Genomic DNA, 11,626 nt, shown 5'->3' with positions numbered 1-11,626 from the left:
ATCGTCATTATAATCAGGCTGAGATGCATTCGCTGTGCTGCAGATCTATTGATTGCTTGGCAATGTCAGGCCTGCATGAAGCCGTGGAGGCAGGCTGCATGTGACAGCCGGGCTGCAGCTGCAGCTGCATCACAATAATCCTTTTTCCTCACTTTTAAATAATTACAGTCGTATTTAGATGATCATCCGGCTCTGTCATCAGACAAACACGCCCTGCAGAATAACTCCGTTATGCTTCCTGTAAAAATAATAAGTAATTTTAATTGTAATTCTTCTTCTGCATGAAATACGAGGATTAAAAATAAGAGTCCTAAACTGAGTTTGAGGCTTCAGCATAAATAATTTCTCTGCGTATCAATTAGGCTGCGGCTGTCTGTGGTGCCTCCATCAGAGAGGTTATGATGAGACTGGAACACATGAATTAATAGCTTTGTGCTAATTATTTCAGATATGTGAGGATGTACTGCACTCTCCGCATCACACTATACATTTTAAGTGCAGTTAATATTTGACAAGGCAAGAGTCCCTTTAATTGCTTTCCTCTGAAGAGGAAGAAACTCATTTAAAATTTGCTCTGCACATAAGACATCTGTTGTTTGATTTATGCTGCCTCTTTGTAATAACCACAGAATAATGAAAAAACTGCTACTTATTTCAGTCAGCCTTCAACAATGTGATAAGAGAATAATTATAGTGTTACTGAATAAATGTTAAATACTTATTTTATGAAAGACTTTGTTTAATCATCACTGATGGTTTCTTATTAGAGGAGTTTGAAAGATTTCATTTCTGGCTTTGACAGTTTTTTTCTTCTTTTTTTTATATATTTTGACTCAAAGCGCCCCGAGCAAATATTTAAAAGCCTTTCCAGACTAAAGCAAGCTCCAAACCAAAGTTGGCAAACATTTGCTGTGTATATTGCACAGACCTCATATACAGCCACAATCACATGTGCCCCTAACTCATTATCAGCCTCAGAGCCTGAAATCTGATCACAATAATCTCATTTTAATTTGAGTTATATTGCAAAAGGAGGAGGGAGGGGAGGAGGGGTGAATAATCACATTGTCCTACTTGGAGAGCGGCGGGTTGGCCAACGTTGAGAATACTTCCAGATGGTGTTCGGCGAGCCGGCTGGCATGGAGGGAGAGCCGGGGACCGCTTCCCCCAGACGTGCCCTCTCCCTCTGTCTCACTCCGCCATATTCTCTTCCTCCTCCCTCAGTCTCTCCATTCTCGCCCCTCGTTGCCCTTTCTGATCCCCCCGCCCCCCATTTCTCACTCACCATCTCATTTCCAACCTCTCACCTCCCCCGCCCCCCTCCTTCCCCTGCCACATCGTTTTGCTTATCCAAACAACTCTTACAGCGTGTTGGCCCAACGTATGAGGCCGGAGCCAACGGAGCGCGGCCCCTTCCTCCTCCCCAAACCGCCCCGCTCTCCTGGGGGGGGGGAGGCAGGCGACAGAGCCCTGCCCTCCGATTATACAGGGGGCGCGGGGTTAGAATACAGCCCTGAGGGCCGGCAGCTGTCAATTAGCGATAACTGCCGAGAAACAGACACACACACACACACACACACACACACGCACACACACACACACACACACACACGCACACACACACACACACGTAGACTCCCTGCTTTTCTTCCCCACTTGCTCCTTCGTTAATCAGGGTCCCATCACCTAGCAACTGTGCCGAGGAAGTCCTCGATGGGGATGCTTGGTGAGGAGAACAGCAGTGGAGTGGAGAGAGGTATGATGGAGCTGGAGGAGGGAGCGAATGATGAAAAACAGGAGGGAGGCGGAGGTGGAGGGGATGGAAAGAGGATAATGAAACCCCTCCAGAGGGTGTTTCCATGTGAGACAGACACTTTCAGAGGGCAGATTCAGACGTATTTATACACCTGTCCTACATATCCACAGGTGCTTCTGCTTCCATCTTTACTGAAAATGTGTTTCATTTTAAAGATGACCTGTTATGCTTCCATGAACAGGTTAGGTTAGTCTAAACGCTCACTTTGGTTTTAGCTGTTAAATGTCTTAAATGGAGGAATAATAAAAGAAAAAGTGACTCAGTGCTTCAGTACTGATTGTCAACAACAACTAGATGACGAGGTCCAGGGGAATCACAATCCACAAGTCAGTGAAGGTATTTCATTTAAAAAAGAGGGAGAGGGAAGTAGCTCAGTTATGCTAGCTTGACTTTGAAAACCGTAACATGTAGATGTGATGTGGAATTCAGCGAGTTAAAAAAAGGCATCCTAAACACAAACTCTGACAGATCATCAGCAGAGCAGGCGCTTAAATTAGCTAATCAACCGCTGCTGTGTTAGCTTAGCTAATAGCAGCGGCAGCTAATCTACCTGTTATTGTTGATAAGTGAATAGTTATCAACATAAAACTGTGATGGACTGAATGTTCTGTTCTTTGCGTGGGAAATGCTTGAGTGTTTTTTGGTGTTGAATCCTGATACGCTAGTGGAGCTGTTGTCATTTAGTTGCCATGGCAACGGGTCTGTGCGTAGCGTAGCCGCCACAGAGAGCGGGTTAACATCAGCATCCGCAAAAACTCTTTGAAGAATCTGAATTAATGACTTACAGCTACATTTAATTTCCTTTTCGGATTAATAAAATAGTTTTGAATTGAATTGAACTTGAATGTTTTGTTTGATTTTGTAAATGTGGACAGGCTGGTTGACCTTTGGAAATATTTAGTAATATCTTTAAAATGATAACGAAACAAAGGAAAATGTGTTGCGCAACCAGCGCAAACGCTTGACAGAAGTTTTGCTTAATTTGATGGTTTGGGGGGATGAAGACAGTTTACTCTGCCTTTAAGTCAGAACTTAAGAAAAAAAGGTCAGTTTAGTGCAGTGCATGTGAATATCTGGTTGTAAAGGCTTTTAAAGCTGAGTTTTTATCCTTGTCATTACAGCACATGATGAGCTGCAGCAATATGCATAGAAATTGAATGCATCTCAATCAGAGCAGATTTTTGAAGGATGTTCACACACAAACCACTGAAGGAAAGCGACGGCCTTCTCCTTAATGTATTCATTTCATCAGCCGGCCTGGTTGCCTTCTTCCTCTAGGCAAGTTCAGCTGCAAACACATTAATATGAGGTGAATATGACTGCTGCATGCCAGGGCTCCCGTCTCCGCCAGCACAGCCTCCATCTCACAAAGTGGCAGCACACAGAGCCATGAACAGGTGATAAATCCTTGTCAGCTTTTATTAAAACCCAGCCAGGCCAAACAGAACACCTAATATTGAGCTGTTCTACCCAAGGAGACACAGTATGAGGGAGGAGAGTCTTCCTGCTTGGTATGCTCTGCCTGTCTCTTCTCTGATGTCATTAAGGGAGGACTGGAGAAGCGATAAAACCACAAAAAAACACACGCTAACATGCACCTCTGCCCCCTGCTGGCCGTGCTTCCAGAGGGGTGGCGTGAGCTTTTCACTGATTTCTGCATGTTTTATGCTTTTCTTTAAGCAGCTCTGGTCTCTTTCAGTTTTACTGGTGGTTAACTGATTATATTAGAGTTTCACTAATGAAGCGCCTTCTGAAGATAACCATTTGCTCTTGCCCTGATTTAGCGGAACCAGAATAAAGGGGCTGAATTCAAATGTACATCGTAAAAATGCATTAAAAATCTTTTTGCTATTTTGTGTTGCTCTGTCATGCAAAGTTCTGATAAAATACATCCATATCTGTAACGTGGCCAGATGTTCATAAGCGGTGTTAATTCTTCTGCTCACAACCAAACGGCCCGTATATTTTTAGGAGTTGACCTCTTGGCAGGTCAACCCGCTGACTAAACAACAGAAATCATCCCTTCTCTTATTATTTATTTATCTGCTAAAGAAGCTCTCGTGAGACAATTAATCAAGTCAGTGAAAGATTTATAAGCATCTTGACTGCAGCACTCAGACAGTAAATGGGGCAGCTTGTCAAATACACGGAGTGATCTGCACAAACCAATTACTCCATCATGTCACGATGACCCAAATAAGGCGAGCGCCGCTTGTTGAAAGCCTGAAGCTGGAAGTGCGCCTGCGGTGCCGCCGCCGCCGCCGGTTCTGATGGGTCGCTGTCATCAACAACACAAGGACAACAATCAGGCTTCGCTTTTCAAGAACGCTTCTCCCCGAGGTGGACGGGCTTCTATGGAAGCCTCACAGGGTCAGATAAAGACACATTTTAAATGAGGAACCTTAAAGCTTGTCGTCTCAGTAGAATATCCAGCCTCCTGTCCTCCCTGCTCTTCGTCCTTGATGACCAGCTGCTGGGTGGTCTGCCTGACCGCGCTGACCTCTGAGCTCCGGCTGACGTAAATTCACTAATGGTTAGCACCTTGTTCCTTCAGTGGCGGGCCTTCCTGTGCTGGGCTGATGTGACCCGGTTCTCCTGCCGAGGTAAAGCTGCCTGAGAGGAGCCGGTTCAGCAGAAACAGCAAAACTCAGCCTGGAATATTTCTGGAGATTTATGTTCAATCAGCAACCTGAAGAGCACTGCATGCAAGTGTAGGAATGCTGCAAAAACACAAAATCTCACCAAGTATTTCTGTTTCTAGTTTCTAGTGCAAATATCTCAGTACATTGAAATAAGATACATTATGTCAAAACAGGAAAAGCTACAGTAGAGGAGTGTTTACGGTTAAGTTTGCCATTTTTTGGAGACCAAACGAGAAAGAACAGCATTTAATGCATGCTCAATAAAAAACAACAATATATTTGGTTTGGTAATAAAATGTTAAGTTTGAAAATTAAATATTTAATTTGGAGCTAAATATTTAGTTGGTAAGCAAAATATTTTGTTTGACAACTAAATATTTAGCTTCCTATCTATTGCTATCTATATTTAAATGAAATATTAAATATTTAGTTCGAAAACTAAATATTTAATTTGGAGTCAAATATTTAGTTTGAAAACTAAATATTTAGCTTCCAAACTGAATATTTAATTTATAAACGAATTACTTAATTTGTAAACTAAATATTGAACTTGTGAATGAAATATTTAGTTTCTAACGACGAACAACATGGTCAAACTCTGATTTTGACAAATGAACACCCACATTTTTTAATCTATTACAGACTAAATAAACCAAAATCCTTCTGTTGATGTTTTAACTGAGTAACTTTACAAACATGATCCATAATCTAAAGAGGAGAGCATCTGGAAATAATCTTGGATCTGAAGTTCTGGTCGGACTTGTAGAGTCTGCAGGTCCAGAACGCCTGGCGCTCTGGACGTCTGAACGCCTGGCGGTCTGGACGTCTGGACGTCTGAACGCCTGGCGCTCTGGACGTCTGGACGTCTGAACGCCTGGCGCTCTGGACGTCTGAACGCCTGGCGCTCTGGACGTCTGAACGCCTGGCGCTCTGGACGTCTGAACGCCTGGCGCTCTGGACGTCTGAACGCCTGGCGCTCTGGACGTCTGAACGCCTGGCGCTCTGGACGTCTGGACGTCTGAACGCCTGGCGCTCTGGACGTCTGAACGCCTGGCGCTCTGGACGTCTGAACGCCTGGCGCTCTGGACGTCTGGACGTCTGAACGCCTGGCGCTCTGGACCTCTGAACGCCTGGCGCTCTGGACGTCTGAACGCCTGGCGCTCTGGACGTCTGAACGCCTGGCGCTCTGGACGTCTGAACGCCTGGCGCTCTGGACGTCTGAACGCCTGGCGCTCTGGACGTCTGAACGCCTGGCGCTCTGGACGTCTGGACGTCTGAACGCCTGGCGCTCTGGACCTCTGAACGCCTGGCGCTCTGGACGTCTGAACGCCTGGCGCTCTGGACGTCTGAACGCCTGGCGCTCTGGACGTCTGAACGCCTGGCGCTCTGGACGTCTGAACGCCTGGCGCTCTGGACGTCTGAACGCCTGGCGCTCTGGACCTCTGAACGCCTGGCGCTCTGGACCTCTGAACGCCTGGCGCTCTGGACGTCTGAACGCCTGGCGCTCTGGACGTCTGAACGCCTGGCGCTCTGGACGTCTGAACGCCTGGCGCTCTGGACGTCTGAACGCCTGGCGCTCTGGACGTCTGAACGCCTGGCGCTCTGGACCTCCTGCTGAGGCGAAGCCAGAGCTGCAGCATCTTTGTGCTGTTTGTACAGGAACCCTAGAGTAAGAGCAGATCCTTTGCGTGTTTGGAGCCGAGCCGACTCTGTAATCTCTCCTGTTTGGGCTTTGAGCTGAGAGAGGAGAGCGCGGAAAATAATTACCTGTTTCTAGATGCCCTTTTACAGTGAATGAAAGGAGATGTTGGATCGGAACCGGATGGTAATGGGAGGTTGTCTGAGCGAATGTGATGGGGAGCTGCTGAATGCTGCTGGAGGGAAAGAAAACAAGACCCGGCGAGACGTTTAATTCCTGCAGCCCTAAAAGCTCCTGGCAACCCGCCTCGCTCCGCTTGTGAGGAACATGCAGGACGGGTCAGAGAAGGATGTTGGGCCTGACGTTATCATGTCCTGAGTGCAAACTACGAGACGGGAGGACATGTTGACAGTCTGACTGACTGACCGCGCTGAATTTTAATGTTTCCGCCTAGTCACACATCAGTACACTTTGAAAAATCTTTTTTTGTTTTTTGTTGCTTTTGAACTTTTTGTTACTATTTAGCTGAATGTGAAATATCTTCAAATATCCTCTTCCTTCCATGTTTCCATCACTGATGAAGTCTGAGACATCAAGCAGCCCACAGTGTTGACGTCTTGACACGCTGCCCACAGGTTATTTTTATAGTTATTTTAACGTCCTGCACCTGAAATATTGCAACTTATAGTCTAAAATGTGAATGTTTTTCACTGAGAAACGTGTCAGAAAACTAACAGTTTTTATGGAAACAGACTTTAAATGACCTACTATGGAAAAATCCCTTTTTACAGATTTTTGTTCTTGCATTTTGGTTTCTGCTGTTTTTAGAAACGGTTCAAGAACTTAAAGAAAACAGAAACGATCTGATTGGACAATGCTATTGTTGTGTTCATGCTATGCTAAAAGGAGTTAGCCTATCAGCGAAACAATTCAAACCTAAAACAGCATCTCAATGCTAAACATGTAGCAGCAACAGCAGTGTCTCCAATGCTAATGCTAATGTTAGCGTCTACATTTCTAAAGCAGTTTCATGAATGATCAGGACTTCCTGAAACACTAAGCTAAACTTTGCACCAATATGACAGGTAGATAACCAGAATAAGAAATTAAAAACAATAAATATTTTTGATTATTTTTATTTATTCAATAATTTTAGCAGCATGAAAGGTTTCTAAATTGAAAATATGGCTTATTTTGTCAATATAGCTTTCAATTAAAATGTGATTAATAAATTAAAGACCCTGTAATTAACTTGATAAAAAATCCCACCTGGACTTTAAATGCATATTTTGTTCTTAGTGTTTTATCTTAACCTTCATTCTGATTTGCCTTTTCTATGAAAGCTGCCACAGAAATAAACGTGCCTTTTGTTAACTGACAAAATGAATCAGGGAGTCTTTGTGAAGTCTGGATCTGACAGACTTAACTTCCACTGAGCTCCGAGGAACAAAGCGAAGCCGTGTGTGTCATTATCTTCATCAATTATTATTGATTTCAAGTGATCTCCCACATTTTAGAAAGCATCTCTTCCCTATTCAATTTGCATAAATGGATCATAAAACTGGGTTGAATGGTCAGGTCTGCAGCTTGACTAAACCTCTGTGTGATTATAAGCTGGATGTTTGGACGTCCAATCAATTGGGAAATCTGACATTTTCCCGTTTTGGAACATGCCAGCAGACAGCCAGTCATCCTTCACGCGTCCTTTGTGACTGATGCATCTACTTCCTGTCTACAACACATACATGTCGTCGACCAGTTTGCACGCACACACAGCATCAGATGGTGCATAGCGTATCGTGGCTGTCTAAACATGATGATGGTGGAGCAGCTCTACGTATCCGTCATTCTGCTGACACTACAGGCTTGAGTGATTGGGCTTTGAGAGGCCTCAGCCTGAGCGCTGCAGACTCTGACCCAGAAGATCAGTCACCTCAGTCAGCGACTGGCGGAGGAGAACACAAAGCCTGCTGGGATATTTTAAGAAAACAAACATGACTTTATGTCTGTAAATGCAGTCAGTTCCTGAAATTTGTGTTATTTGTTAAATTATATGAATCAGCTCCAGTAAAAAGAAGTTGGCATCCACAGATTTCTTTCTGTTTTTGTGTTTTTTGTCACGACGGTGTGTTTGGTGTCTGATGTTGCATTTTCTAAATTACAGAAATGTAATTGTTAGAGATGCACAGATATGAAAAACAGGGCTGATATTGATATCCAGTATTAATACTGTGGTTATGGCAGTACTTACCAATATTTCACTGAATCAATGTTTTTATTCGATTACTAAAACAATCGTTTACAACAGTTGCTCCCTGACACTCCCTGCACTCAGGGGATTTCCATTCCACTACAAACACTAATTGGTTGAACCTCTATTCAATTATGTCAATCACTTTAGAGGAGGTGAATATGTATGGAGTTACTTATTTTATGTTACATAATTTTTATTTACTTTCCATTATTTTTTTTTGGATAAACTTACTAGTAAGAAATTAACTAAATTGTCTTTAAGTTGGATCAACTGTCCTCTTTTTACAGTGTCTGTTTATTATATCACACAAATATAACCTTTTTAAATGCAAAATGTTTTATTGAATGAGCTGCAATTAAATGGTTTAGATCCAAGAGTATCCAGTTTTAGAATGGCCTAGTTAAAGTCCAGACCTCAACCCAGTTAACTTGAAAAGTGATGCTCATTAATTCTTACCATCAAATCTGACTGAACTTGAGCTATTCTGCAATAAGAATGGTAAATAATTAAGTGGAAGCCTGGAGGGAAAGGTAGGCGACTCAAAACGGCTAAATATAGATGCACACCACACTATTCAGATTTTATGAATACTGTGGTGTATGTAATCAATTCTGATGACATACAGTGATTAAAAATAAAAGCTTTTACAGTGCGCTGTAGTGAAAACGGAGTAAACAAACCTTCTGGGATCAAGTCGTGTTGTTTCACCTCAAAGCGCTGAAGGTGGACTTTCACTCTTCTAACAAGTGACTGAGCTGGAAATGAGAGGAAGGAAGCAGCGATGGACGGATGCCAGCCAGAGACGGAGGGAAAGAAGGGGCATTAATGCAGATGAAAGAAACGGCAGTGACAGATTGAGCCGATAGGCGCGAGGAAGAGGGAGGGAGACTGGAGCAGGCAGAAAAGCAGAGGCAGGGAACCCAGCAGGTGATCCCAGCAGGTCTGCCTCCTCCGCTGCAGGATCTGATGCTCAGCCAGGGGAATGATGACACAGCTACTGCTACGCAACAGCAGCCAATCTGTTTCCGCAGGGCGGAACAGGAAACAGCGAAATTCAGCGCTGCCTCTCTAGATTTACCAAACTGTAAAACAAAGATGTTTGCTAAAATCTCTTTATTTTAAATCAAGTATTTGCCTGTTTTTAAAATGATAGATACTCAGCAGCGCTTTTCACAATCCGGAGTCCATCCCGGATCTTGATTATGATTTATGGATGGATTTGCAGAAATGTAAAAGCATGAAGCATAAAATAATATTGGGTTTATTAGCGTCAGTATTCACAGTAAAACAGCCCTGATGCTTGTTTTTTTACTATTAATGATACTAATAATGACAAAATACAACAAAAACGTTACTATGAAGCAGAGAACAGTTTCTGTTGGGTTTGTCTGTGAGTCTGCGAAGTAAAAATGTTGGAGGCGAACATCAACAAGCCATATCAAAACAGAGCAGAATCAAGCTAAAGTTAGCTTAGCATCGCTTTAATCATCAAATCAGCAAAGATCCTCAGCAGAGTGAGATGCGAGTATGCTGAAGCAATTTCAGAGTCGTATTTCTGTCCTTCAGAAATAAGTCATAGTTATTATACGTATAATAATGCAATGTTATAAAATACAGAGAGCAAAACCACTCAGTCTTACAAGAAATGTAAAGAACTGATATGATAATTGGTGAGTGTTGAGTAGAATAAAATCAAAGTATGATGCACAATGTAGCAGCAATAAAACAGTAAAAGTCAAATTTACAAAACATTAATAAAGTATTGTTTTATTTTACAAAAGCAAATGTTTTTGTTTAATATGTAATGTACTTTGTTTTTTATGGCAGAAAGACTTGCAGATTAAACTGTTATGTAATTAATTTACTAATTTAGTGAAACTTGTTCTGTGGCTTTATTGTCCAATGACAACACCTGGACACACCTGGACACACCTGAAAACACCTGGACACACACCTGAACACACCTGGACACACCTGGACACACCTGAACACACCTGGACACACCTGGACACACCTGAACACACCTGGACACACACCTGGACACACCTGAACACACCTGGACACACCTGAACACACCTGGACACACCTGAACACACCTGGACACACCTGAACACACCTGGACACACACCTGGACACACCTGAACACACCTGGACACACACCTGGACACACCTGGACACACCTGAACACACACCTGGACACACCTGAACACACCTGGACACACACCTGGACACACACCTGGACACACCTGAATACCCCTGGACACACCTTAACACACCTGGACACACCTGAACACACCTGAACACACCTGGACACGCCTGGACACGCCTGTCTTTGGACACCTGCAGAAGTAAAGTGGATTTTTTTATGTTTAATTGTAAAAGATTTTGGCTCAGCAGCAGTTTTGATGACCTTTGACCTCATCAGACTTTGAACCTTTAATGGTGAAGTTAAAGAATATTCTATATAAACTTCATTTTAATGCTCGGATCAGACTCAGTGGTTTTTCCCCTGACTGATGGCAGTCAGGCCGGCTGTTCCCCTCTAAGCCTAATCCTGTTTCTGTGCCAGTTGGTGTGTTTTTATTGTGTCTGACACCAGGTGGATTATGTTGCTTATTTCACAATGAATCAAACAAAAGCTAATACTAATCCAGCATGAGGCTGCAGCGTGAGGTCTTACACTCCGGATTAATTTGCAACATTCCCCAACCAGCCTAATCCTGCAGGAAGCAGGCGGGATGTTCGCCCGGCTGACAGTTTGTGCCTCGTTACGTCTGGGTGATGCGCTTCACCTGGCGTTTCTCCTCAGAAAATCCATTCTGATGAGAGAGACAAAGCCAAGTTATTACACACAGAATAAAGTGGGTGAAAACTTTCCCAACAGCTTTTATGTGGCAGCCATTAAGCCCGTCTGGAAGCGTTTTGGAGTGTGTTCCGCTCCTCTTAAGGTTCAGGTTTTGACATTTTGAAATCAATAGGAGGCAGGGAAATGTTTTCTTTTCGTACAGTTTGGTGAAGATGGGTGAAAACACTTCAATCAGGCCTGCAGAGGACTTGACACAGGAGACGGAGGGATCGATCCGTAATGAGTGCAGCTCTGGCTGGGGTTCCTCTCAACACGTATCTGTTCTCAGCAACCTCAAATCCAGCAAATACTCCAGCTGCACTTCATTCCCACGTTACATCGACCCACTATAGTACATTTATCTACAGATAAATAAATAAATCCCTGGAAACATGTTTTTCCAGCTGATTTTGCCATTAAGAGAGTTTTT

At 43.4% G+C, this 11,626-nt stretch overlaps 1 long non-coding RNA gene across 1 annotated transcript; it reads right to left on the bottom strand.

Annotated features, from left to right (window-relative positions):
• Window positions 1-2,046: 2,046 nt before the first annotated feature.
• LOC145550091 (uncharacterized) lies at window positions 2,047-9,354 on the bottom strand. Its single transcript, XR_014085934.1, has 3 exons — window positions 9,032-9,354; window positions 4,202-4,429; window positions 2,047-4,094 (listed from the first exon to the last, which is right to left on the bottom strand). It is a non-coding gene; the product is annotated as an uncharacterized LOC145550091 (long non-coding RNA).
• Between the last annotated feature and the right edge of the window lie 2,272 nt (window positions 9,355-11,626).

Source organism: Poecilia reticulata, chromosome 22 (assembly GCF_904066995.2).
Source record: "Poecilia reticulata chromosome 22, P_reticulata-male-v2, whole genome shotgun sequence".
Taxonomy (NCBI): Eukaryota; Metazoa; Chordata; class Actinopteri; order Cyprinodontiformes; family Poeciliidae; genus Poecilia; species Poecilia reticulata.
The sequence above is the reverse complement of the archived record's forward strand: the minus strand, read 5'-3'. Positions and strand labels throughout refer to the sequence as shown.